Source organism: Macaca nemestrina, chromosome 15 (assembly GCF_043159975.1).
Source record: "Macaca nemestrina isolate mMacNem1 chromosome 15, mMacNem.hap1, whole genome shotgun sequence".
NCBI lineage: Eukaryota > Metazoa > Chordata > Mammalia > Primates > Cercopithecidae > Macaca > Macaca nemestrina.
The window spans coordinates 94,281,505-94,308,659 of NC_092139.1; the positions used below are offsets into that span (position 1 = coordinate 94,281,505).

General features: G+C 43.9%; 1 long non-coding RNA gene across 4 annotated transcripts in view; it reads left to right on the forward strand.

The window, feature by feature from the left end:
* Positions 1 to 26,018, forward strand: part of LOC105495725 (uncharacterized) — a 41,754-nt gene extending 15,736 nt beyond the window's left edge. Inside the window, exons 3-7 of one of the 4 annotated variants that reach the window (XR_011614026.1) lie at positions 1 to 20,643; positions 21,626 to 21,712; positions 23,228 to 23,350; positions 24,332 to 24,435; positions 25,535 to 26,018. The exon at positions 1 to 20,643 is cut by the window's left edge and continues 13,841 nt beyond it. This is a non-coding gene — a long non-coding RNA (uncharacterized lncRNA). Of the gene's footprint in view, positions 20,644 to 21,625; positions 21,713 to 23,227; positions 23,351 to 24,331; positions 24,753 to 25,534 lie in introns of those variants that run through there. The other 3 variants (XR_011614027.1, XR_011614028.1, XR_011614029.1) reach the window with 3 other exon arrangements.
* The last annotated feature ends 1,137 nt before the right edge of the window (positions 26,019 to 27,155 follow it).

The following is a 27,155-nucleotide window of genomic DNA, read 5'->3' on the forward strand; positions in this document are numbered from 1 at the left end:
TACAAAAATGGCTAACAATATCTCCCATCCCACACACGCCTCTTATAATGTGACTTTGACTGTTCTCCCCTTGAATCTGGGTGGGTTTGTGACTTTGGTGGAAGCGATGCTAAGTGACTTCCAAAGTGACTAAGTGACTTCCAAAGCTAGCTCATAAAATGAGAGAGGAGAGTACTCACTCCTGGAACCCATCCGCCATGGTGTGAGGAAACCCAAGCAGCTTGAAGAGGCTCACATGGAGAGGAACCAAGACTCTCACCCATGGCCTTGGCTGAGCTCCTGGCAATCCTATGGGGGAATCATTTTGAAGGTGGATCATCCAGCTCTAGTTGAGTCACTGCAGTGGATACTGCATGGCATGGAGCAGAGACAAACTGTCCGTACCAAGCCATGCTCCATTTGCAGGTTCCTGAGCAAAATGATGGCAGTTTTAAGCCTCTAGGTCTTGGAGAGGTTCATTATGCAGCAATAAACAAGGATACAGTTCCTTTGAAGAAACAACTTTGCTTCTGTCTCAGCTGAACTCAGGATCTTTTTTCCCCAAATCCTAGTCCCTTCCAGCATTTTCCATCTCAGGAAAGAGCCCCACTCTCTCTGGTTGCTTGAAAAAGAAACCTGACCGTCATCTTTCTTTCCTTCCTCAATCTGTGTCACAGCCATCGTCCAAGTCCTGTCATCTTACCTCCTAAATCTATCTCTCTTTCTTTCTTTTTTTACTTTTGAGACGGGAGTTTCACTCACCGCTGGAGTGCGGTGGCGCCATCTTGGCTCACTGCAATCTCCGCCCCCCAGGTTCAACCGATTCTCCTGCCTCCCACCACCGTGCCTGGCTAATTTTTGTGTTTTTAGTAGAGACAGGGTTTCACCATGTTGGCCGGGCTTGTCTCGAACTCCTGACCTCAAGTGATCTGCCTGCCTCAGCCTCCTAAAGTGCTGAGATTACAGGCGTGAGCCACCACGTCTGGCCCTAAATATCTCTTCTCACTTTATTCTATCCCCCTGACGTTGCCCTAGTCCAAACCACCAGCCTTCTGTTCTGGACAGCTGTGGCAACTTTCTCACTAGCCTCGCAGTTTCATAGGGAGAACGGGAACCTTGATATACGAATGATGTACAGAATAAGATAAATCATCGGGGTTCAGTTTCATCTACCTCCAGTGCTGTGTCTCTGAGCCTTTCATTTGTCTTTCCCTGGACTGTTCCCTGTTTTCCTCACATGAGGCCAGGAGAAGACCCTTGTGGTCACTACATCCTGTCTATGCATAACACCCTCCTTGACTAAGCCTGAGTGAGTTTGCTCACTGCTTTGGTCTCTGGGCAAGTGGTCCTGTTTGTTAATTATTTTCCCCCATCTAGACTTTAGATTTGGATTCAGTAGTAGATCAGATATGCATAGGCCACTGTCCATGTGCCAGGCACTGTGCTAGGCACCTAGAATAGTGAGAAGAAACTAAATATCTCTTCTCATGGAATTCTCAGTCCAGTGGGGGAGACAGACATTCAACATGGAAACAAGAACATTAAATCCTTTCTGCCACTGTTTATTGCTATGAAAAGAAGTACGGCGGGACAGTGGGACAGGGTGGCCCCGGTGGAGTGGAGGATGGGCAAGATCAGGTGGTGGTCAAGGAGGGCCTCTCAGAGGAGGTGGCATTTGAACTGTTAAGATGGAGTCAGCCATGTGACATTAGGAGAAAGTGTCAGCAGGGGGAACAGCAGGGGCAAAGGCACTGAGGTGGGGATGAGCTTGCCATGCTGAAGGGACAGAGGTGAGGCCAGAGCACAAGAGGCTGGTGGGATGTAATGTTGAAGGGGCAAGCCGGGGTTGGATAATCCCGAGCCGCAATAAGGAATCTGTTTTGACTCTAAGCATATTTGGAAGCCATCGGAGGGTTTTGTACTGCAGAGTGACACCTCTGATTTATGCTGTAAACACTGGCTTCCAGCTGCTGGGTGCAGAATAGATTGGAGAGGGACGGGGGAGCAGGAAGCCTGGGGCAGAGGCTGTGGAGGAGTCCAGGTGAGAAATGCATTTATCAAAGACACCATCCACACAGGTGGTGTGGGGCTGAGGCTCCTCTGTCTCCACTGTGGCCCTGCTACCCTGTGCCCATGACTTCCGGACACTTCTGTCTGTTATTCTTTAAAAGGCAGTCCTTCCTTAATTCTGAAGTGAGGATCTACCTTCACAGACTCACTTCAGCATCCTGAAAGTCTTTCAGAAGCCCAGCCTGACTGCCTGAGTGAGGCCTTCCCAGCACTGTGTTAAAAACTGGGATTGAACCATTGGTTCAGACCCTCCAATCCTAACTGTGCCCTAGCTCCCCCACAACTCCATCCTTTTCAGAAGGGCTGTCCCCACAAATAAGGTGGCAGCAACACCGTAGTGTGTTGACATTGGACTTGTGTTCTTCCCTAGATGTACCAGGGCTGAATGACCTACGGCAAGTCATTTTACCCAGTTTTCCCATCTCTGCCACCTTCACCACCTCTCCATATTGGTTCAACAAATGATGGCTCTCACCTGTCATCTCAGCACTTTGGGAGGTTGAGGTGGGAGGATCGCTTGAGGACAGGAGTTCAAGACCGGCCTGGGCAACACAGTGAGACCCTGTCTCTACAAAATAAAAAAATTAGCTAGGCATAGTGATGCACACCTGTGATCCCAGTTACTCAGGAGGCTGAGGCAGGAAGATCGCTTGAGCCCAGGAGTTCGAGGCTGCAGTGAGCTATGATCATGCTACTGATTCCAACCCGGGTGAGTGAGTGAGACCCTGTCTCTTTAAAAAAAAATAACGAGTAAAGGGTTTGTGCATGGTGAAGTGCCACTTGGAATTGAGAAAGCAGCCAGGTTGCTAGTACCTTGAAAGAGAGTAGACAGACACCCCTTCTCTCCCTGGTGGGGCAGAGAACACTGCTGTGCACACCATTAGTGCTCATTAAAAGTATCCTTTTATGAGGGCAAACTGTTCTTCCAGTTCACCTTGGATATTCCTGCTCAGCTTGAACCTCACCTGCTTTATGAAGACTTCCAGGTTCAGCAGACCTCACTTTCCTTGTGTCTGGCTGGACTCTGGATAAGCTTCAATCCAAACACCCAAGACACTGATTTGTAATTTTCTTTGTGTGGATCTTTCTTCCCGATCAGGCCAATGTGTCTCGAAATGAGGCCCCTCCAACCACATCACGGTTTTCAAGGTGGAACAGGTTAAAACTACAGACTCCTCTGAATCAGAATCTCAGTGTGGGCCCAGGAATCTGTGTCTTTGTTTGTTTTTGAGACAGGATCTCACTCTGTCATCCAGACTGGAGTGCAGTGGCACAATCATAGCTCACTGTAACCTTGAACTCCTGGGCACAAGGGATCTTCCTGCCTCAGCCTCTGAATAGCAGGTACTATAAGCACAGGCCAGCATTTCTGGCTCTTTTTATTTTTTTGTAGAGATGGGATCTTGCTATGTTGCCCAGGCTGGTCTTAAGCTCCTGTTCTCAAGCCATCCTCCTGCCTTGGCCTCGCAAAGTGCTGGGATTACAGGCATGACCATGATGTCTGGCTGAATCTGTGTTTCCTCTGGCAAGTGATTCTTGGACTCACAGATATTTCAGAACCACTGCATTCCAGAGTGAGGTCCTAAGCAGAGGGACTGCATCGGATAGAGCACCATATACCATGGTCCCCTGTGCAAATCTTACACTCAATAAATGTGTGTTGCTTGAATGAATGAGGTTTTAGGCAGGGATGTGGGGAGAGTCACTTTATTCCTCCTAGAATCCCCCACACTCGCTGATGGTCCCCATGTTGGACGTGAGGTCTCACTATATTTTTCTGCCACTGGGAAACTTCTCTGGTAAGAATTCCCCTATGCCCCACTGTATAATCTTCTCATTAATACACAGTATTGTAAAAGTGATCTATAATTAGATGCTAACCGAGTTTGCCGTAAAATTGGGTGGGCGAGGTCAGCGAGGTAAGCTGGGAGCCAGCTGATTGTTATGATCAATCAATAACCTATTTATTTCCCAACATTTCTATTAACCTCTGCCAGCCAATCACAGTTTCAATTTGAAAGGCTGGGGTCTGCTTTGCTGACTGGAGAAGTCTGATTGAAAGCGGGCCCCTGACACGACCCCAAGGGCGAAATCCAATTAAAATCATTTTCACTGGTAGATTAATATTTTTAGCATGTTCTACATCCTGGGATTCATCATTCCTGGCAATAACTAATGTCTTGTGACACGAGCAGGTGGATTGGCACTGCCATCAATAATAATTGTGATTAATTAGCTCATCAGGTCCTAGGATGGCTTTGGGGTGGCAGTTGGTGCAGCTTCTGGCAACTTCTTCCATCAAACCCTGGTTATGTGGATGTCTCTGGGTCATACCCATGTAACGGCCTTTTCTGAGTAGGAATGGTGTTTATCTGTCTCTGAGTCTGAAACTCTCTTGGAACTACGAGTTCCTTGAGGGCAGGTATTATTTCTCATTGCTTTCAGCAAGTCACTTATTATTTGGCACACCCAGCTCCCCGTTTCTGAAGACTGTCCTTTACTTTCTCCAACCACATAGCTACAGTAGAAAACAGCATATTTGTGTAACATGGCCCCATTCCTGGCTGCGGTTGATTAAACTAGCGGTAGAGCCCATCTTAAGCCAAGCCAACGGCTCCGTTCTTGGATGTTGTTGATTGGACCGGGGTAAGGCCCAGCCCAAGCTGGGGCAATGAAAGCATCATGGCACCACTTGTGGACACTGTTGATTGGACAAGGGCTAGAGCCAATCTTAAGCCACACCAGTGAAAACCTTATGGCTCCACCTCTGGATGTGGTTGATTGGATTCGGAGAAGGGCCCAACCCAAACTGGGCCAATGAAAGCCTCAGGGCCCCACCTGTGGACACTGTTGATTGGACAAGGGGTAGAGCCCATCTTAAGCCAAGCCAGTGAAAGCCTCTGGGCTCTACCCCGGATGTTGTTGATTGGACTAGGAGTAGGGCCCAACCCAAGTTGGGCCAATATAGATCTTCCTTAGGAATATGGAATTAGGTTTAAGGGAAAGGATCCTACTGGTCAGCTTGAGTATTTAGGGGACTTGATGGCCATTGTTTATACTGTAAACAGGGAACTAGTTATGAATGAAAGTGGTGCTGAGAGAGGAGAAAGGATGAGGGACACAGAAAGTACATCTTAGATTTCCTGGTGCATCTCAGTTCCTGTTTCCAGGCCCCTTCTGAAACCTGACTGCATTCTAGCTCCCTGGCTCTCTGAGTTATCTCTGCATTTTTATAATAATTTTTCTTCCCCCCAACTCCCATGCTTGGGTTAATCTGAATGAGTCTGTTACTTTCAACCAAAAACATACCAATGAATTTAGAAACCAAGAGATGTCTAATGTCACACTGCAGGCCAATGAAAAACTATCCACTTTCTGCTGACTCGCAGATGCAAAACCTTTTGGGGGAAGAAAGAAACAAGGAAAAAAAAATAACTCACATTTATTGAAGGCCTACTGTGTGTTAGGTGCTTTGCAATGTCATGTATTTAATGTTTACCAGGCTGGGAGGTAGATTTTATTTTATTAGTTTACAGATGAGGAAACCGAGGCTCAGATAGGTTGGATAACTTGTCCAGAGAAGAATTGGGGATTGTATTTAATTATTTTGGCAAATTCCGTGATTGCTGAGCACCCCATGTTGTCTCTTAAAAAGAGGTGTGCTGCTTTGCTATAGATATCAGCATGAGGCTGTTGAAAGATAATGAGGTAGCCAGTGGGGACCGTGGGAAGAAGACAACCATCAGATTGGTGGTCAGCCTCTTGAAGTCCTGTAGAGAACAGACAGAACCAAGAGTTGAGTCTTGACCAAGTCTCCCCTACCTTTAAAGACCATCTCCTTCTAGAACCCACTCATTGCTTTCGGATTGCTTCAGGACTCCCGGGACCCACCCAGACAGCCCCAGCTCCAGCTTCTGGAGACATCTCATTAGTGGGTTCTCTGTAGCCATTCCATCCTTCGGAAAACCCAGGGCAAAACCAGATCTTCCAACAGAGGCTCTGCAATGGAGAAATCCCAGTGGACCAAGGTGCATGATCTGCTTTGAAGCGCTCAGGGATATTTGTCTTCTCACACTGGGCTAATGGTGGGGAAAGATGCACCAGGCTCCCCTTAATGTACACATCTGGATTGAACTGAGATTCCCCCAGCAGATTTTCCAGTGAGGAGTGGATTGCAACAGGGAAATAAATATACTTATTTATATGCATGCTGAAGAGTTTCAGCAGATACCAACAGATATATTCAGGAGTCAGGAAACCTTGGGAAATTCCTATAGTCCCAAATTCTAATCTCCAGGTCAAGTTAGCTGACCATCAAAAATCAGCCTGAGGGGTCTTATTTATTTATTTTTTTTGAGATGGAGTCTTGCTCTGTTGTCCATGCTGGAGTGCAGTGGCACGATCTTGGCTCACTGCAAGCTCTGCCTCCTGGGTTCACACCATTCTCCTGCCTCAGCCTCCAGAGTAGCTGGGACTACAGGCGCCCGCCACCTCTCCCGGCTAATTTTTTGTATTTTTAGTAGAGATGGGGTTTCACCGTGTTAGCCAGGATGGTCTCGATCTCCTGACCTCGTGATCCGCCAGCCTCAGCCTCCCAAAGTGCTGGGATTACAGGCATGAGCCACCGCGCCCGGCCGGGAGGTCTTTTAACACTGTAGCTTCCTGAGCCTGACTTCTGGGGATTCTGATTCCTGTGGCATATTAGTCCTTTTGAGCAACTTCAGACAGAATCCTGACAACCAGCCGGATTAGAGATTCACAAGGCACATTATCACATTAAAGGCACTAAAAGGTCCTGCAACAAAGACACCCATGACATTTCATTGAACCTGTTTATCAAAATTAAACAAACACAGGTCCCTCTTTCTCTATTTTTTGGTATAATACCTGTTTTTACAAGGTCTACTGCCCAGAGAGCGTACCAACTTTTTCCCTTAATAATTATACACTAGTGTCACGAATCTAGTAATTTTTTTCATGCCCTTCTGACCATTTTATAGCATTGGGCTATTCTCTCCCTGAAGACAAGAATAGTATCTGTGTTATTTGCAACATCCCCCACATAGAGTCTGAGTAAATGAGTGAGTCTCTTAAAATCGTCTTTGAACAGGGGACGTGGTCCTCTGCCCACCAATAGGGACATTGATAACAGGGTAGGAGAGAGATTTAAAGCAGCTGGTCATAGTAGGAAAACCTGCAGAGCCACCTTTGGTTGACAGCTGTGGATGTTGAGTGCCAGCAGTCCAGCTGCTTCTCCTCTGAGCTGTTTCTCCACTGCTCTGAGATCTGCCTCTTAACAAACTTGGTCCCCAGGTACAAGCCCTCCTGAGACATTTGGTTAAGAAGAGGAGTTTCCTATTTCTCTGCTTCTCCTCCTTTCAGCCACCAGGGGATTGAAGGGAGCAGTGCTGAGGCCATTTAAATGGGCTTCTCTGCAGAACGAACGAGCCCTTGTGTTGGAAATTGGGTTAAATTCAGCATGCATAACCATTCACAATGGCTCTTTACACCCCAGGAGCACTAAGATCCCACTAATCTTCAGTCAAAACAATTAGAGCATGAAGGGTGGTGTATTCATCCCAAAGGCACTGGGCATCTGGGAGTTAGGAAGGGGTGGGACCACCCACATTCGGGGCTTTGACTTTCCAGCCGCAATGACAAGGCCAAAAGACCCGGAGGATTCTTCTGGGTATTGCGGAAAGAGGGTCTGGTCAGAGTAAGTTGCTTCAGTCCATCCCTCTCTTTCTCCACGTGGTGGACTCTTAGCAAGTGCAAGGCACTTTAAATGCACCATGTCATTGCATCCTCACAATGGCTTTGTTACCATCATCTCCTATTACAGCTGAGGAAACCGAGGTGCACAGAGGTTAAATGATGCACTCATCAGAGCCCAGCAGCAAATAGATGGCACAGAGAGAAATCAGCAAATAGATAGAACCAGACAGAAATCAGTCTGGTTCAAGAAGAGTTTAATAAAGGTAGCATTCAAAGAGGTGCTGACAGTGTATTAGTTTTCTATTGCTCCATAAAAAAATAACCACCAACTTAGTGGCTTTAAACAACACCTTCTATTAGGTCATAGTCCTGTGGGTCAGTAGTTCAGGCACAGCGTGGTTTTCTGCTCAGAGTCTCACAAGATTGAAATCCAGGTGTTTCTGGGGCTGGGCTGCCATCTGAGGCTCAAGGTTCTCTTTCAAACTCTCTCAGGTTGTTGGCAGAACTCAGTTTCTTGCGGTTGCAGGACTGAAGACCCCGTTTCCTTGCTGGTTGTTGTCCAGGGATTGCTTTTACCTCCTAGAGACCACCCTCAGTCCACAGGCAAATCACAGCATGGATGTCTGCTCCTTCAAGGCCAGCAAATGTTTGTCTCTCACTTGAAATCTCTCTGACTTCTCAGGGTCACCTGATTAGACCAGGCCCACCCAGGATAATCTTCCTTTTGATTAACTTGAAGTCAACCTAAGACAGTATGAAATGCCATCATATTTGCAAGTTCAGGCCACACTCAAGGGGAGGGGACTATTCAGGGTGTGTTCACCAGGGCACTAGAATCTTGGTGACCAGTTGAGTTTTCTGCCCTCCAAAGACAGGATGTGGGAAGCCACCAGGAATAGTGCAGTTCTCTGGGGATAGCAATGGTGGGACTTGATTACCACCCCTGGTTCTGAATAGATGAGGAGCTGGGAGACACAGAAGGAGAGGGCTGCCCAGTAGAAACTGGGACCTTTGGTTGAAGGACACAGCTAGTCCCTGGTGACTTGGCAAGGAGGGAGATAGAGGAATAAATAAGTTGACCTCAGTTTCCTTCCTCCCTTTCATCTTCTGTGGTTGCTCTCCATTGGCCGATCTTAACAAGAGGCTGGAGGAAGGGACACAGCCTATTTATGCCGTCAATAGAGACCAACTTCTTAGGGAGTGGGTAGGTTGGAGGAGGATGGAGAGTGGATCAGGAGGGGTAAGTAGATGATATGCTGCACAAGTAACTTCTTAGAGTCACACACCTTGTAGTGTCAGAGTTCAGCTTCAAATTCAAGTCTCTTTGAAGTCAGATCATACCATGCACCCTTCTATTTCCTGACAATCTAACAATCCAGTGAGAGACACACTTATGTTTTTATTTTGTAAAGGTTCAGAGAGGTTAGGTAAATAAACCAGAGTCACACAGCTAGCAAGTGGCAAAGCTGGGATCTAATTCAATTCCAAAACTTGACTTCCCACCCTCTCCACCTCCATCCACCCATATATATCCACTGGCCAATCTATTCATTCATCAGACTTTTACTGTGTGTCTTCATCTAGGCACTGTGTTCAGAGCAGAATGAGATTCCATTCTTTTCTTTTCTTTTTTTCTTTTTTTGAGACAGATTCCAGATTCTCCCTCTGTTTCCCAGGCTGGCTGGAGTGGAGTGGCATGATCTCGGCTCACTGCAATCTCTGCCTCCCGAGTTCAAACTATTCTCCTGCCTTAGCCTCCCGAGTAGCTGGGATTACTGGTGCCCACCACTATACCTGGCTAATTTTTATATTTTTAGTAGAGATGAGGTTTCATTATGTTGGCCAGCTGGTCTTGAACTCCTGACATCAGGTAGTTTGCTCACCTCAGCCTCCCAAAGTGCTGAGTTTACAGGTGTGAGCCACCACGCCTGGCCAAGATGCCATTCTTATGTCCTCATGTTATTCACAGTCTGATAAGAGAAACAGACCTGTATACCGATTATCGTGCAGTGGAGGGGAACAGGAGCTTTGAGAGAGGAACGTACAGTGCTCATCGGTGGGCATGTGGGAGGGAGATTTCTGCTCAGTTGGGGGAGCCTGGAAATGCAGCATCCTTTTGAGCTGCGTTTTGAAGGATACATAAGATTCCAAGGGCATGGTGCATTTTGGGAAGGCAGCATATCTTTTTAGCCCAGCTGCCTCTCCTTTGCTGGAGCTTCCTCTTTCCAGGGCATGATTTGGAAGGACAGAGTTTTACTGTTATTGAGGACACAGAGTTCTCTAAGGTGCATAGCCCAGGGGATGGAATGGAGCAGGGGATGTATGTATGTGTGGAAAAAATCCACCTTGGTTTGAATTCTTGTCTGGCTATTTATGAAATATATGACCTTATGGGGACCCTTCCCGATATGGTCATCTCTACAGGAGATTTCATATCCCTACCCAACTGGTTTCATGTTGGCCAGGTGACTTTCAGCCAATGGGATGAAAGTCAGTGGAGACGATATATGTGCCACTTTTTGGCAGACACTGTAAGAACCCTTGTGTGGTCACCTTTTCCCTTCCCTTTTTGTGATGCTATGGGTAATTTTTACTATTTCCCAAGTGTTGTGCCTCACCTTCCCTTTTCACCTTGGCCTCAAGACTATCAGATTTCCATAAGGGGGTTGCTTCTTTAACCTTCATCCTGGAATGAAGGGAGGAGAGGGCAGAGCAGAAACAGAGCTACAAGGTTTTGTCACATTCCAGAGGAATGAATGGTTGCTATCTAAGCCACGGAGACCTTTGAAGGTATCTGTTAGCACTGCGTAATGTAGCCTAAGATGACCAAAAGAGCAAGGCGTGTTGCCTTTCTCTATGTTAGTTTGCTTATCTGTAGAAGTGCGTTGATAGTTGTAGTTACCTTATGGGGGTCTGGTGAAGATTAGGTGGAACGGCTAAGTAAAAGCGCAGTTTCTAGCCTATAGTGTGTCTACACTTTGCAGATGTCTAAGACTCTTCTTCCAGTCCCTTGTCTCTGCCATAATTATTTCTACCCCAGGGCCTATGCACATCCATGCTGTTCTCTTTGCCGGGGATATTCTGTCTTTCCCTCATTCCCTTCTTTACTCAAAATTCCATATGTAGACCTAGCTCCTCCAGGAGGCCAGCTAAGGATGGGCTTAGAGCCCCAGGAAAGTCAGCTCATGAAAGGGATGAAAACGGTTGCATTTCAACAACCAATATCAGGAAATCTAGAAAAGAGTTCCTTTAATATCAGCATGCACACATATTTCGTGTTTTATGGTTTTGCATTGTTTTAATTTCAGTTTACATAGGGGATTGCAGAGGGGGCTCCCTCATCTTTTCTAAGCTTAAGGCTTCTGAAGATCTTTACCTTCTCCTGTCCACAGACAGCAGGGCCGGGAGAAAGGGATGGGGAGAGTCCCTCCTGCCACTGACCCAGGATGGATAAAAGTACCCCCTTCATAGAAGGAAGAAAATGGGAACAGACGTGCTGCTGACCATCTGAGGTTGCCTGCATGGCAGTTAAGAACATGGACCTTTGGGTGAGGCTACCTGGATTTAATTGTTGGTTCTGCCATTTACCAGCTATATGAGCTTGGGTGTGTCATTCTTTACCATTGAGCCTCACTTTTTACATTCATAAAATGGGAATAAAAATACCAGTTTGTTGGGTCGTGGTGAGGACAACTAAGGCAAGTGCCCATAGTGAAGCCTATATAAAGATGGCTGGTTGTTCAGTCATTCCTTATTTATTGAATGTCTGCTATGTGCCAAGTTCCATGAGAGGCACTGGAGATGCAGAGATGACCAGACAGACTAGGTCCTTGCTCTCAAGATTATATATTTGTAAATAAATATATAATGAGTCAGGTCACAGTAAGGGATATGGAGAAGAAGTCAGGGTAACTGTAGAAAGTAATGGTGGAACAGATTCTATTTTATTTGGACATAATTGACAAATAGATTGACCAATACCCAAATATAATTGGGTAATGTTTTTTTTTTTTTTTGAGACGGAGTCTTGCTCTGTCACCCAGGCTGGAGTGCAGTGGCCGGATCTCAGCTCACTGCAAGCTCCGCCTCCCGGGTTTATGCCATTCTCCTGCCTCAGCCTCCCGAGTAGCTGGGACTACAGGCGCCCGCCACCTCGCCCGGCTATTTTTTTGTATTTTTTAGTAGAGACGGGGTTTCACCGTGTTAGCCGGGATCGTCTCTCGATCTCCTGACCTCGTGAACCGCCCATCTCGGCCTCCCAAAGTGCTGGGATTACAGGCTTGAGCCACCGCGCCCAGCCTAATTGGGTAATGTTTAAGGGGTGCAACTTGATGCTGTAATATACATATATGGTGTAAAATGATCCTTATAGTCAAGCTATTTGACACGTTCATCGCCTCACATAATTGTCTTTTTTTTTTTTTTTTTTTTTGTGGTGAAACCTACCCTCTTAGCAAATTTCAAATATATACTCTCATTAACTGTAGTCATTTTGCCATACATTAGATCTCCAGAATTCATCCATCTTGCTTAATTGAAACTTTGTACCCTTTGACCAACATCTCATTTCCCTGTCCCTCCAACCCCTGGCAACCGTATTTTAGTCTATGTCTCTATGCTTTGACTCTTTTAGATTCCAAATATAGGTGAGATCATGCAGTATTTATCTTTCTGTGTCAGACACATTCTGTTTTAGAAAGGGAACTCACAAAAGGCTTCTCTAAGGAGGTGACATTTGAACAGGGATCCATGCACCAACACCACATAACAAATGGCCACAAACTTAAAGCAGCATGTATTTATTATCTTACAGTGTCTTGGGGCCAAGAACCTAGGCTGTGTCCTCTGCTTCAGAATCTCATCTGAAACCTATAGTCAAAGTGTTGGCTGGGGCCGCAGTCTCACTCAAAACTCAACTGGGGAAGGATCCACTTCCAAACTCATGGGGTTGTTGGCAGAATTCAGTTCCTCGTGGGCTGTAAGACTGAGGGCCTCAGTTTCTTGCTGGCTGTAAGATGGAAGCAGCCCTCACTGCCTAGTTGGTTGTTGGCCAGCGGCTACTGGCCACATGGCCCACCCCAGTGTGGCTGCTTGCTGCATTAAAGTCAGCAAGGAGAGTCTCCTAGCAAGATGGGCATTAATTACAGTCTTATATGATGTAGTCATGAGAGCATGAGAGTGGCCTCCTGTCCCCTTTATTGTATTCTTTTCTCTTTTTTTTTTTTTTTTTGAGCTGGAGTCTCGCTGTGCCACCCAGGCTGGAGTGCACTGGTACAATCATGGCTCGCTGCAACCTCCACCTCCCGGGTTCGAGAGATTCTCCTGCCTCAGCCTCCTGAGTAACTGGGATTGCAGGCACATATCACCACACCGGGCTAATGTTTTTTGTATTTTTGTAGAGGCAGGGTTCACAATGCTGGCCAGGCTGGTCTCAAACTCCTGACCTCAAGTGATCTGCCTGCCTCAGCCTCCCAAAGTGCTGGGATTACAGGCATGAGTCACCGTGCTGGGTCCTCTTTACTGTATTCTATTGATTAGAAGCAAGTTCCTGGTCCTGCCCATATGTAAGGGTGGAGGTTATACAAATGGGTAAATACTGAGAGGTGGGGGACATTGGGAGCCCCTTTGAGTCTATCTGCCATGGCCTATTTGAGGTAGATGGAGTGAACCGAGTGGAGACCTGGCCTGCCAGGTAGAGGGAAACAGAGGGAGCAAAGGCCCTGAAGTGGGATCCTGCTTGATGTGTTCAAAGATCAGCAAGTTGCTGAATGAGAGAGGGGAGGAAAACTCATGTGGGGCCTTGTAGGTAAGAGCTTGTCTTTTGGATTTTATCCTGGGTGTGCTGAGGTGCTACTGGGAGGTTTCCCAATCCATCTATTTATTTATGTTCCTAGATTTTAAGCGTTGCGGTAAAAGACACATAACCTAAAATTTGCCATTTTAACCTTTCTAAAGTGGACAATTCAGTGGCCTTTAGTCCATTCACAAGGTTGTATAAGCGTCATCACTATCTGGTTCCAGAACATTTTCATTACCCTGAAAGGAAATCCCACAACTGTTAGCAGTCACTGCCCCTTGCCTCCTTCCCCAGAAACCTAGGCAACCACTAATCAGCTTTCTGTCTCTATCAATTTGACTATTCTGGGTATTTCATATAAATGGAATCGTACAATAGGTGCTTAGCTTCTTTCACTCAGCATGTTTTCAAGGTTCATCCATGTTGTCGCATGTATCAGTATTTCATTCATTTTTATGGCTAAATAATATTTCATTGAATGTATATATCACATTTTGATTATCCACTCAACTGTTGATGGATACTGGAGTTGTTTCCAGCTTTTGGGCACTGTGAATAATGCTGCCATGAACATTGGTGTACTAGTATCTGTTTGAACACTCGTTTTTAGTTCTTCTGGGTATGTACCTACACACACACCCACACACGGTGAATTGCTGGTAGGTTTAAGTCATTGAGAAACTGTCAACCATCTTTTAAAGTGGCTGCATCGTTTTACATTTCTACCAGCAATGTATAAAGGTTCAAATTTTTCCACATCCTTGAGAATACTTGCTGTTATCTTTTTTTTTTTTTTTTAATTATAGCCATTCATAGGGATGTGAAGTGAGATTTTACTGTGGTTTTGATTTCCATTTTTCTGATGAATGACATTGAGCATTTTTTCATGTGTTTGTTGGCCGTTTGCATATCTTCTTTGGAGAAATGTCTCTTCAGGTCCTCTGTCCATTAAAAAAGTGGGATTGTTTGTCTTTTAGTTGTTGAGTTGTAAGAGTTCTTCATATCGATTTATTTTTATTGAGCTATTATCACCGCTGTGGTTGTTTCCTCAGCAGGTCTCTGAATCCCCAGGCATCATGAATGTCCTCTGCTTAGAAGGAAAGGGACTATAAATGCCCCTTCCTCTGAGTAACCCACTCGCTGACTTGTCTCCATCAACTTCCCTCCAGAGAGCAGAGCTAATAATCCCTTTTCTCACTGGCCTCAGCCCTCCTTGAAAATTACTCTGAGGGCTCCCTGGAGTCCTCTTACCTGAATACCTCCCCCCGGGGCTGCTTAGATGGCTTTGTGGGGGGCTCTCCAGCTGGAAGTAGGAGATTCTCTCGGGGAGAAGCACAGGCTTCCAGCTCCCCAGACCTGTCTCACCTCCCACCCTGGTGTGTTAGAGACTCTGGGGACTCTGGGATGAGCCCAGGGTTCTGCCTGCATCAGGCCTGTTTAGCCTCTGGCTTGTTGCTGAGGCTTAGGGACAAATTAGTAATTTAATCCAGCCAGGCAAACCTGTAAGCACTCTGCAAGGAGTCAGAGAGAGCCCTGTGGCTTCTGGTCTCTGGTCCGCCATCATGAGACTGGGGTCCCTGGACCTCATCTCTGAAATGGGCCTGCACCTGTGTTGGAAGGAGCCAGTTTGAACCTTTCAGATTCAGGATTTTGTGATGGGCTTAAAAAATATTTTATTTAGAGTATCTCCTCTAAGAAGCTCCTCTCCCTCTAGTTGCCTTAGGTGACTGCGCAGCTACCTGAATTTATTCTGTCTCAGGTGTATCTTTTTGGTTTTGATTACTTCTTTATACCTCTCTTACTCTTATTTGATTGCCAGAGGGTGAAGCTAATCATTTCAGTCTTTCTTAGAATTCTTTGAGAATTTCTCATTGCCTTAGGGTGAAGACCAGATCCTTACCTGGATGGGTTTTCATTGTCTCCTTTTTCTTTTTTCTTTTTTCTTAGATGGAGTTTTGTTCTTGTTGCCCAGGCTGGAGTGCAATGGCATGAGCTTGGCTCACTGCAACCTCCACCTTCTGGGTTCAAGCAATTCTCCTGCCTTGGCCTCCTGAGTAGCTAGGATTACAGGTGCACACCACCACGCCCGGCTAATTTTTTGTATTTTTAGTAGAAATGGGGTTTCACCATGTTGGCCAGGCTGGTCTCGAATTCCTGACCTCAGGTGATCCACCCGCCTCGGCCTCCCAAAGTGCTGGGATTACAGGCGTGAGCCACCACACCTGGCCATTGTCTCCATTTTCACTGTCACTTTACATGGCACTACCCCTTGATCTCTCTAGTCCAGCCAAAAGGGTCGCCTTTGGGTCCTTGGTGCATCCTACCACAGGGCCTTTGCACATGCTGTTTTAATTGCTTGGATGCCTTTTCTTTCCCTCCTCATCTTCTTTACTTCTTCTTTAGATTTTAGTACAAGCTTCACTTCTTTAGGGAAACCTTCCTGGATTTCCCAGAGTAATTCAAATTCATGTTATCAGCTCTGTGGACCTCCCCTCAGAAGGTACTATATCACCTTCATTTTAGGATAAGTAACTGTTTCCCCTTATTTGCAAAAGAATCTGAGAGCAGGGACTCTGAGAGCAGGGACGCTGAGAGCAGGGACTCTGAGAGCAGGGATCATGCCTGTTTATCCTCCATTGTAGCCCCAGTGCCTCGCCCAGTTCCTGGAGGAGAGTAGGTGTTAAATAAACCTGTGTTGAATGGCAAACAAATCTCTGTGCTATCAGAGTCTAGGTCAGGGCCTGGCATGCAGCAGGTATGAAACACCTGGTTCCATTTTTGTTGAGTAAATGAACGGTTTCTCTGAAATGCAGTGGATCCAACCTCTGCTCCTGTGTGGCCTCAACTGCATGTGCACTGGGACAGACAGATCTGTGTTTAAATGTGGGTTTCTTTACTTTCCAGCTGTGTTACCTTGGGTGCATCGTTTCCTTCTTGGAGCTCTTTTCTTGGTCTGTCGACAGGGGATCTTCATTAGGGGATGCTGAAGGGATTTCATGGGTAATGGTTTTGTAGGCCCTCTGTTAACTGAAGCCCTTTGCAAATGCCCTTGAAGAAATGCTGTTTCTCCCAACATCTTCCACGAAGATGGGTGCTCAGACCAAGGTGGGTGCAGGGCTGATGTCTCCTCCTCTACCAGTGGTGCTTGAAAAATGGTGGCATGAGGCTGAATTTCCCCGTGTTCTGAATGACTGGGGAGAGTGGCCACAAATCTGAACAGCCCAGATGTAATTTCTGACTCTGGAGTCACCTGTGTCTTGCAGAAGGGAGGAAAGTAGACAGATTTAGCTGCAGGGTGCGCAGTGTGCTGCTTGGGTCCTGTCTCCCTGCTTTATGGGTGCAAAATGTGAGTTATGGTCACACTGCATGCAGCCCCTGCTCTCCCCAGCTGTGGGTCGGAGAGTGTCTGCCTCCTTGCAACTAATTTGTTTTCTTGTATTATTTCTTCTAGCTTAATTGTAAAATAATGCATGCTTGTTGTAAAAACAAACCAAAACCAAACAAACAATATAGCAGTATACAAAATAGAAGGTGTTGGTTCTTCCTGGCCCACTCAAATCCCATATTCTAGGGTAATCAGTGTAGAGTGTGCCAGTGAACACCACCGGCTCCCTGTCTCTGTAATGCACATCAAACACGTTAGCAATTTCCTGATTGATACGGTTTGGCTCTGTGTCTCCACCCAAATCTCATCTTGAATGGAAAATCCCCGTGTATGAAGGGAGGGAGGTGATTGGATCGTAGGGGTGATTTCCCCTATGCTGTTCTTGTGATAGTGAGTGAGTTCTCACAAGTTCTAACGATTTTATAAAGGGGTCTTCCCCCTTCACTTTGAAGGTGACTGCTTCCCCTTCTGCAATGATAGTAAGTCTCCTGAGGCCTCCTCAGCCATGTGGAACTGTGAGTCAGTTAAACTTCTTTATAAATTACCCAGTCTCAAGTATTCTTTTACAGCAGTGTGAAAGTGGACCAGTACTGGTCCATGGCCTGTTAAGAACTGGGCTGCACAGCAGGAGGTAAGCTGTGGGGCAAGCCAGTGGAGATTCAGCTATATATGCAGCCATCCCCCATTACTCTCATTACTGCCTGAGCTCTGCCTCCTATCAGATCAATGGTGGTATTAGATTCTTATAAGAGAGCAAATCCTATTGTGAACTGCCCATGTGAGAATTCTAGGTTGCATGCTCCTTATGAAAATCTAATGCCTGATGATCTGCCACTATCTCCCATCACCCCCAATTCCTGTCTAATTGCAGGAAAACAGGCTCAGGGCTTCCATTGATTCTACATTATGATGAGTTGGATAATTATTGCATTATGTATTACAATATAATATAGTGGAAATAAAGTGCACAATAAATGAAACACATTTGAATCATTCTGAAACCATCCCCACTCTCACCATCCATGGAAAATTCTTCCATAAACTTGGTCTCGGGTGCCAAAAGGTTAAGGACTGTTGCTCTAAGTTGTTAGAAGAATCACATAAGTTAATTCAAGGCTGGTAGAATAATTGCATCCATTTTACAAGTGAGGAAACCGAGGCCCCCAAATTTTTAGTAACTAGCTCAAGATCACACAGCTAATAAGCAAGAGAGTCAGGATTTGAATCTTTTACATATTGTTTATATAATACAATATATATGCATGTGTACACACAAGTACATAGAGGCTTTACTGCAAAAATTGGGTAATATCATATTTTTGGTTCTGAAATTTTACTTAATAATACTTTGTTTCATAAAAATATGTTGTTTCCCAATAACACATTGTTTAATAATACATTGTTTCTTTTCAGGTCAGCATAAATAAATATACATTTAGGGTTTTTTTTTTGTTTTTTTTTTTGTTTTTTGTTTGTTTTTTGTTTTTTTTGAGCCAGGATCTTGCTCTGTCACCCATGCTGGAGTGCAGTGGTGCAATCATGGCTCACTACAGCCTCAAACTCCTGGGCACATGGGATCTTCCCACCTCCTGAGTAGCTAGGGCTACAGGCTATTTTTTTCTATTTTTTTGTAGAGATGAGGCCTTGCTATGTTGGCCAGTCTGGTCTTGAACTCCTGGGCTTAAGTGATCCTCCCACCTCAGCCTCCCAAAGTGCTGGGATTACAGGTGTGAGCCACCACACCTGGCTGACATTTACTTTTTCAAATATTTTAATATCTGAAGAGGATTCTAGAGTATGGATGGACTGAAATTTATACCTCTCATTCCCAAAGGAGAAACATTTATTTGTACATTTTTGCTCAAAAAACTTTGTTATGGTGATCATTATTTCACAGATGTTTTTAAAACATTAAAAAAATTTTACACACGTGGTAAACATTGAACTAGTTTTTCAGGGTGAATAATCCCTGTCTGTCTCCAGGTACCCACAAAAGGGGAAGTCATTGTTAGCAGTTCTTTTCTGAATTCTTCCAGGAAGAGTGTGTGCTTTCAATTGTGTGTGTGTGTATATAAATGTATATATATGTATGTATATAAATGTGTATAAACACATACACACATACACACATACATTTTTTGGTAGACAAGTGATACTATACATACTATTCTGCAAACTTGCTCTTTCTGTTTACCTATATATGGAAAATTGTTATGCATCTGTCCATATAGATTTCCTGCATTCATATTTATGTAACTTTGAAGGGGCAATATACTCATTGTTCAAATACATATAATAAAATATATAAAGGTGTAATATATCTGAATATATTTGAAGGAATAGAGTGAAACGTTTCCTGCTTCCATGCCAGCCCCCCATAACTATGATTATTTTCATATGATTATATTAGCTTTTTAATATCCTTCCAGAATTTTTTTACATATATACATATATCCAAGAAAATATATCTATAATCTTATTTTAAACCCCTTTAAACTCAGGAATGATATAATCTATATATATTTCTACATTTCGCTTTTTTTTCACTGAAACGTGTAGATATTTTCATTTCAGTACACAAACAGCTTCCCCATTCTTTCTTTTTTTCCCTTCTTTTTAAACAACTGCATTTAGTACAGTATTCCATTTTATAGATAAATTAAACCATGTCTCATTCTTTTTGAAATTATTATTTTAATTCATTAAGTAAGCAATGCTTGCAAGGTACAAAACTAGAAAGGTACAGAGGAGTAGTCAGTGAAAAATCAAGTTCTTCCCCTTCTGTCTCCAGGTCTTTCAGTTCTTCTATTTGGGGGTAACCACGGTTCCCAGTGTCATGTTCTCCTTCTTGAGATGGGCCGTACATTGTGACTGAGTATATGTGAGGTGCATGTGAGCATGTATACACACACACACACAAACACACACACACACACACTCTTTTTCTTAATGGGTGTGTGGAATTCCACTGCCTGCATGGACCGCCGTTTCTGTAATCACTCCTGTATAATGGGACATTCCATTATTTTCAGTCTTTTGCCACCTCAAGCCATGAGGCTGTAATTAGCCTGCACAGACCCCTCTGTGCTCAGGTGCGGATGCATCTAGATACATTATCACTGAGCTCAAGAGCATGTGCACTGACAATTTGAGGTACATTGCTAAGTTTTCTTCCAAACGGGTTGCCACATGCAGCTCCATAGGGTTTCCACAATGTCCAGGAGCTGGGCTGGCTAAGGAGATCTGGGAAGCCAAGGGAAAGTCAGCCAAGTTTTTGGTCAGCCTTCCCTTTTGTGTCTCTCCTTCCAAATTTTCATGACCAGCCTTCTCTAGGCAGTGTGCTTGCTCTTGAATCCCCATCAAGCTGAGGCTCTGTTAACAGGCTTTATTTCGATTTAGTCCATCATGCCCCAAAGGTTCTACAGAAGAACACACTTCTGTAGATAAATATGGAGGGTTAAAAATTGCCTCCCTAATCCAATGTGCCTGAGCAATGCTGAGTTAAGTGATATTAAAACAGGTGTTTTGTTGCAGGACTTATCAGAACCTTTAACATGCTAATGAACATTGGGATGTCTAAGAGGTGTTAGAGTGTGTGGAGTTCATCACATTGCTTTGACCACGCAAGTTCAGAAAGGCTAATACGGTTTCACTGCTGCATTGTACTGAATGGGAGACTAAAGCCCAAAGGGGAAAGGTGAGTTTCCAAGGACACATAGTAGGGTGGTGACCTGAATTTCCAGTCCCATTGTGGTAGTGACACCAATAAAGTGCTCCGTGCTCCTCTGTGCTAGCAATTCTTAAATGTGGAGCACTGGGTATCTTGGTGCCCTAAAGGGATGCCAAGACATATGCAACACACCATCCCGGATTAGATCCACTTTAATGAAAAAACTGGCAAAGTCTGAATACAATCTATAGTATTGTTAATTTCAGGGTACCAACATCACCATCTTAGTTTTGATAAATGCACTGTGGTTATGTAAAATAGTAGCACTGGGGGATGCTGGGTGAAGGATGTCCAAGAACTCTTTGTATCATCTCTGCTACTCTTTCGTAAATCTAACATGCTTTCAAAATAAAACCTGCATATATTATTCATGCCAAACCAAACACTGATTCATGTACTAGATTCAGTCATAGATAAACAGAAGCAGACCTAGAATAGAATTTTAGACTACCATCTGCAAATACCTTTGGAAAAATACACAAACATACTGATAATCTCATTTGCTTGTGGGGAGGGCAACTGGGTGGCTGGCGTGTCAAAGGAGAAAGCCTTTTCTGCGTATCCTTTAATAATTTTTGGATTTCAAACTTTGTAAATGTATTATCTTTTCAACAATTAAATTTTCAAAATAATTTAAGAGAGAAAATCTTTCATGAAAAAATTTTGAGTTTGACTGTTTTTTGGAAAATAGAATGAACATAGTAGAAAAAAATAATTGTTGCTGTTAGTGTTTATTGGAGTTTCTCTGATGTGCCATAATAAGAGTTCATATTATGTGCTATGGTAAGCCCAGAACAGAGATTATCTTATTGAATGTCCTCAACAATGCATGAACCCCATTTTTCAGAAGAAGCACCATTTGCTCAACATGTCACTTAGAAAGTGACAGAGCTGAAATCTGAGGCTTGGTCTGCCTGGTTCTGTAACCCAAACTTCTCATTTCTGTTAGGATACAATTATACACACAGGAGGCTATAGGAGCAGACACAACAAGGCCTGTGGTGGATGCTGTTGGGGTCCCACCCATATTACCCTGGTAGGTGCCAGTTTCATGCATGCCAGCCTGACTTCCACATTTCTGCAATTTTTTTTCCTAAAGGAGCTCTCTTTGCCCACTGGGCTTGCTCTGCTGGTACTCATGGCCAGCTGGAGGTGCTGGGGAATTACACCTCCACTTCCAGCAGCCCTCATCCAATGACTAATAGGAGTTGGTATATAAATACCCCAGCTACCTCCCCTTGTGTAGTAACTCTGAGGTGTAGTTCTACACCAAAAAGGTAGAGAAGACTGCCCAGGGTAATAGAATCTTATTTATTTTTACATTAAAAATGAGATGCCCTTTATATTCAGGGAAATTCTTTGTTTTTAAACTTCTATTTTAAGTTGAAGGGCACACATGCAGGTTTGTTATATAGTTAACTCGTGCCATGGGGGTTTGTTGTACAGATTATTTCACCTCCCAAGTATTAAGCCTAGTATCCATTAGTTATTTTTCCTGACCCTCTCCCTTTTCTCACTCTCTGATAGGCCCTAATGTGTGTTGTTTCCCTCTATATGTCCATATGTTCTCATCATTTAGTTTCCACCTAGAAGTGAGAACATGCGGTATTTTGTTTTCTGTTCCTGGACTAGTTTGCTAAGGATAGTGGCCTCCAGCTCCATCCATGTTCCTGCAGAGGATATGATCTCATTTTTTATGGCTGCATAGTATTCCATGGAGTGTATGTACCATATTTTCTTTATCCAGCCTATTATTGTTGGGCATTTAGGTTGATTCCATGTCTTTGCTACTGTGAATAGTGCTGCAGGGAACATACGTGTGCATGTGACTTTATGATGGAAAACTTTATATTCCTTTGGATATCTATCCAGTAATAGGATTGCTAGGTTGAATGGTAGTTCTGTTCTTAGGTCTTTGAGGAATCGCTACACTGTTTTCCACAATGGTTCAACTAATTTACACTCCCACCAGCAGTGTATAAGCATTCCTTTTTCTCGGCAGCCTCCCTAGCACCTGTTGTTTTTTGACTTTTTAATAATAGCTATTCTGACGGGTGTGAGATGCTATCTCACTGTGGTTTTGATTACATTTCTCTAATGATCAGTGATGTTGAGCTTTTTTTTTTTTTCATATGCTTGTTGGCCACATGTATGTCCTCTTTTGAAAAGTGTCTGTTCATGTCCTTTACCCACTTTTTAATGGGGTTGTTTATTTCATGTAAATTGGGTTAAGTTCCTTATGGATGCTGAATATTAGGCCTTTGTCAGATGCATAGTTTGCAAAAAATTTCTCCCATCCTGTTGGTTTTCTGTTTACTCTGTTGATAGTTTCTTTTGCTTTGCAGAAGCTCTTTAGTTTAATTAGATCCCATTTGTCAAATTTTGCTTTTGTTGCAATTGCTTTTGGCATCTTTGTCATAAAATCTTTTACCATTCCTATGTCCTGAATGGTATTGCCTAGGTTGTCTTCCAGGGTTTTTATAGTTTTGGGTTTTACATTTAAGTCTTTAATCCATCTTGAGTTAATTGTTAAATTATCTTTTATATTCAGTGAAATTCTTAATGTGAAGTACACAGTTACATCAGTTTGATAAAGGCATACACTTGTGCAACCGATATCTCTATTAAGAAACAAAAGGCATCACCAGCACCACAGAAAACTTCATTGTGCCAGGTAACTCCTTCATTCCCAAAAGCAACTGCTGATCTGATTTCTATTACTGTTAAGTTAGTGTTTCTTTTTCAAGAACTTTTTGTAAATGATATCATACACAGCATGTACCCTTTCCATTTGTTTTTTTCTTAATCCAGCATAATGCTTTCGATATTTCTTCATGCTGTAACATAGGTCAATAGCTCATTCCCCTCCCCCCTCTTTTTTTTTTTTTTTGAGACAGGATCTCACTCTGTCGCCCAGGCTGGAGTTCGGTGGCACGATCTCAGCTCACTGTAGCCTCAACCTCCCTGGCTCAAGCCATTTTCTCACCTCAGCCTCCAAAATAGCTGAGACTACAGGCACAGGCCACCATATCTGGCTAGTTTTTGCAATTTTTTGTAGAGACAGGATTTCACCGTGTTGCCCATGCTGGTCCTGAATTCCTGGGCTCAAGCAATCCTTCTGCCTTGGCCTCCCAAAGTGTTGGGACTACAAGCTTGAGCCATAATGCTGGACCACTCATTTCTTTTTTTTAATTGCTGAATACTATGAATATACCTCAGTTTATCTGTTCTCCTGTTGATGGACATCAGAGATATCTGCAGGTTTTGCCTATAACGAGTAGAGCAGCTATGAACATTCTTGCACAAGATTTTTTGAAGATATGTTTTCATTTCTTTTAGGTAAATTTCTGAGGGCAGGATTAATGGGCCACATAACAAATATGTTTGACTTTTTAATAAACTGCTACAAAATTTCCAAAATGGTCGTACCATTTTGTACTTCCACTCACAATAGATGAGCATTCCAGTTCCTCCTCATCCCTGCCAATGTTTGGTGGTGTCAGTTCCTTCCACTTTAGCCATTCAGCTGGGTGTGTAATGGTGAGTGGGACTTTGATGGATGGGGAAATAAGATGCCTGGAATGTCAGACAAATCCGTTGAAGGTAATACCCAAACAATATTACAGTTACTAAATATGGGTGATTTATTTGACAGTTTCAAGGAACCACAAATCCCCCCTGTGGAGGGCCAACTCCAAACTCATTTCCCACTCCATGCTGGCAGTAGACAACATGTCCCTCATGCTCATGCTCTCAGGGGTAAGCAGGTTCTTTTTTGTTTTGTATTATTTTGGCTTTAAACTTTTTCTTTCTGCTTCTGTTGGACCAGGGGAGTCAGATTATTTACAAAGTGCAGGTAATTTTATGAGAAGTCAAAAGGTAACTCCTATGCTGAGCCACAGTGTGCATGCAGAATGAAAAGTCAGCTCCAACAGTGACCAATCCTGCGTTCTGATCTTTCTGCACAACTAAGCCTGCTTTGTGAAAGCTCATTCTCCGGCTTGAAGCCATCTATTTGCTCTCATCACTAGAAGAATAAAATGCATGCTTCACAGAGCCTTGAGTGCTGACCACCATGGACCTCTCCACCTCATCTCCGCGTGCTTCCTCCCTGTGTTCCACTTCTGCTGTCTTTGTTAGGCGTCTCGAATGCTCAAGAGTTAACGCCTGTCTCAGGCTTTTGCTCTTGCTGTTTTTCTTTTTTGTTTCTGGGACAGGATCTCATTCTGTGACCCAGGCTGGAGTGCACTTGCTATTTCTTGTGTCTGTAATGCTGTTTTTCCTGCTCTCTCTTTTTAATTTTATTTTTGCTATTTATTTATTTATTAGAGACAGGTCTCACTCTGTCACGTAGGTCGGAATACAGTGGTGAGGTCACAGTTCACTGCAGCCTCAACCTTCTGGGTTCAAATGATCTTCCCACCTCAGCCTCCTGAGTAGCTGGGACCACAGGCGTGGGCCACCTGGCTAATTTACTTTTTTTTTTTTTTTTTGGAGAGACAGGGTCTTGTCATGTTGCCCAGGCTGGTCTTGAACTCCTGGGCTCAAGCAATCCTTCCACCTCGGTCTTCCAAATGCTGGGATTACAGACATGAGTCACTGTGCCCAACCTCTTCCTACTCTTTAAGGATGAATTTCTTAACTTCGGGTCTCAGCTTTTCAGCATTTTGCCATCTCATCAGAGATGATCTTCCCTAATCACCAAATTAAAATGATTTATTTAGAGAGCTAGATTTCCAGTCTTTTTATTAAAAATATGGAATCTACTAGAGTCATAGGTCTTTCCCCCAATCAGTCTCGAGGGAGAAGAAGAAAGTGTCAGTGACTCCTCTTCTGATTTGACTCTATTCTCCCACAGCTACTTCTGTCTGGATAGCACAGAGATGCTCACTGCAATGATTACAAGGCAGCCCATTGTGACAATAAGGTAAGGTAATCAATCAGAATGCCATGACTCTCTTTGAACGTTATTTTCACAGGGCATGAAAATAATGTCTTAAGAATTTCTAAACTCTTAGGAATTTCTCAGGACCCCTTTGCTCACAGTGTACTTTCAGGTCCAGTTGCTTAAGAATTATAGATATTCACACACACCTCCATATGGCACTGAAAAATGAGACTGCACGTTCCTAAGAATGTTCTCAATTTCGCATCTTATCAAATCGATTTCTTTGAAGCTCATTTTGTGAAGGAGGAAGATATCTGCCCCATGGTCACTACAGGGGAGAGGAACTCTCCTCTTCATCATCTTTTGAGACTTCCTCTGTTAATTGTGAAGCCTTCTACATTGTTAAGGCCAGGCCCTGGAATGTCACTGTTTGATATTATAACAAAAAAGTTGGTTCCTGGAGCTCAATTTTACTGGCAGAAATGGAGATGGGGATGAACAAAAGCATTTTTAAATTTAATAAAAAGTGAACTAAGGATCACAGGATATGAATCCTGCAAAGAACTTGTACTCTGTAATCAGTTTATTTATTCTTTGGGTTGCTTACATCCTTCTTTGTTTTTCCCATTACATAGGGGAAATCCATGGGGTCAGGACTAGGTATGTCCCTTTTAGGGCTTGTATGCCCAGCACTCAGCATAAAACTTGGCACGTAATAGGTGCTCAGCAAACATTTGTTGAATGAACGAATGGATAGATGGATGGATGTGTGGAGGAGTGGATGGGTGGCTCTTTGGTATGCTTCTTAGATGAGGAGTTCATAAAAATTCTTCCCTCAGTCAGAATGTTCCTTGTGTCCTCTGAGTGGGGAGGGGTATGTGGTTCTTAGTAAATTCCAATGTTTTGCCAAAGAAGGCACATTCACATGCATGTAACTTCTCAACTTCTCCCACTTTCCCGTCTCTTGCTCCCACATGACCAAGCCCACCTGGTACAGAGAAAAACATCCCCTAGCACCATGCTGGCTGATGGTGATGCCTCAGGCCTCCAGTTTCTTTCTACATTCTGTGTTCCAGGATGTTACAATCACAGCTAAGGAGAATCAGTTGAAAAGAATCAAGTGACCTCCAGAGGGGACAGGCTAGTTTTCATAGCCAGAGGCCTGGAGTTCAAATTTACCCTAGCTTTGCTCCATTTCAAGGTGACCAAGACCCCACTGGGATGCAGACATCATCCACATCCCTGTCCTCTCCTGGGTGGGCCCTTTAAAAAAGTCTTGGAGGAAACTGACTGCCAGAGTCCAGGCCCATCTAAGGGACAGTCACAGACAAAGTAGTTTTAAGCAGTATCAGGGGATCCTAGGTGGGGTGGTCAGATTTAGCAAAAACAAAGAAACAAACAAATGAAAATGAAACTATAAGCTCAGTTAAATTTGAATTTCAAATAAACACGAATAATTTTTTCAGCATGAGTGTATTCCAAATATTGCATGAGACATAGTCATACTAAATGCGATTCCTTGTTTATCTGAAGTTAAAATTTAACTGGGTGTCGTGTATTTTAACTGGCAACCCTACCTCCTCCAGCTCTC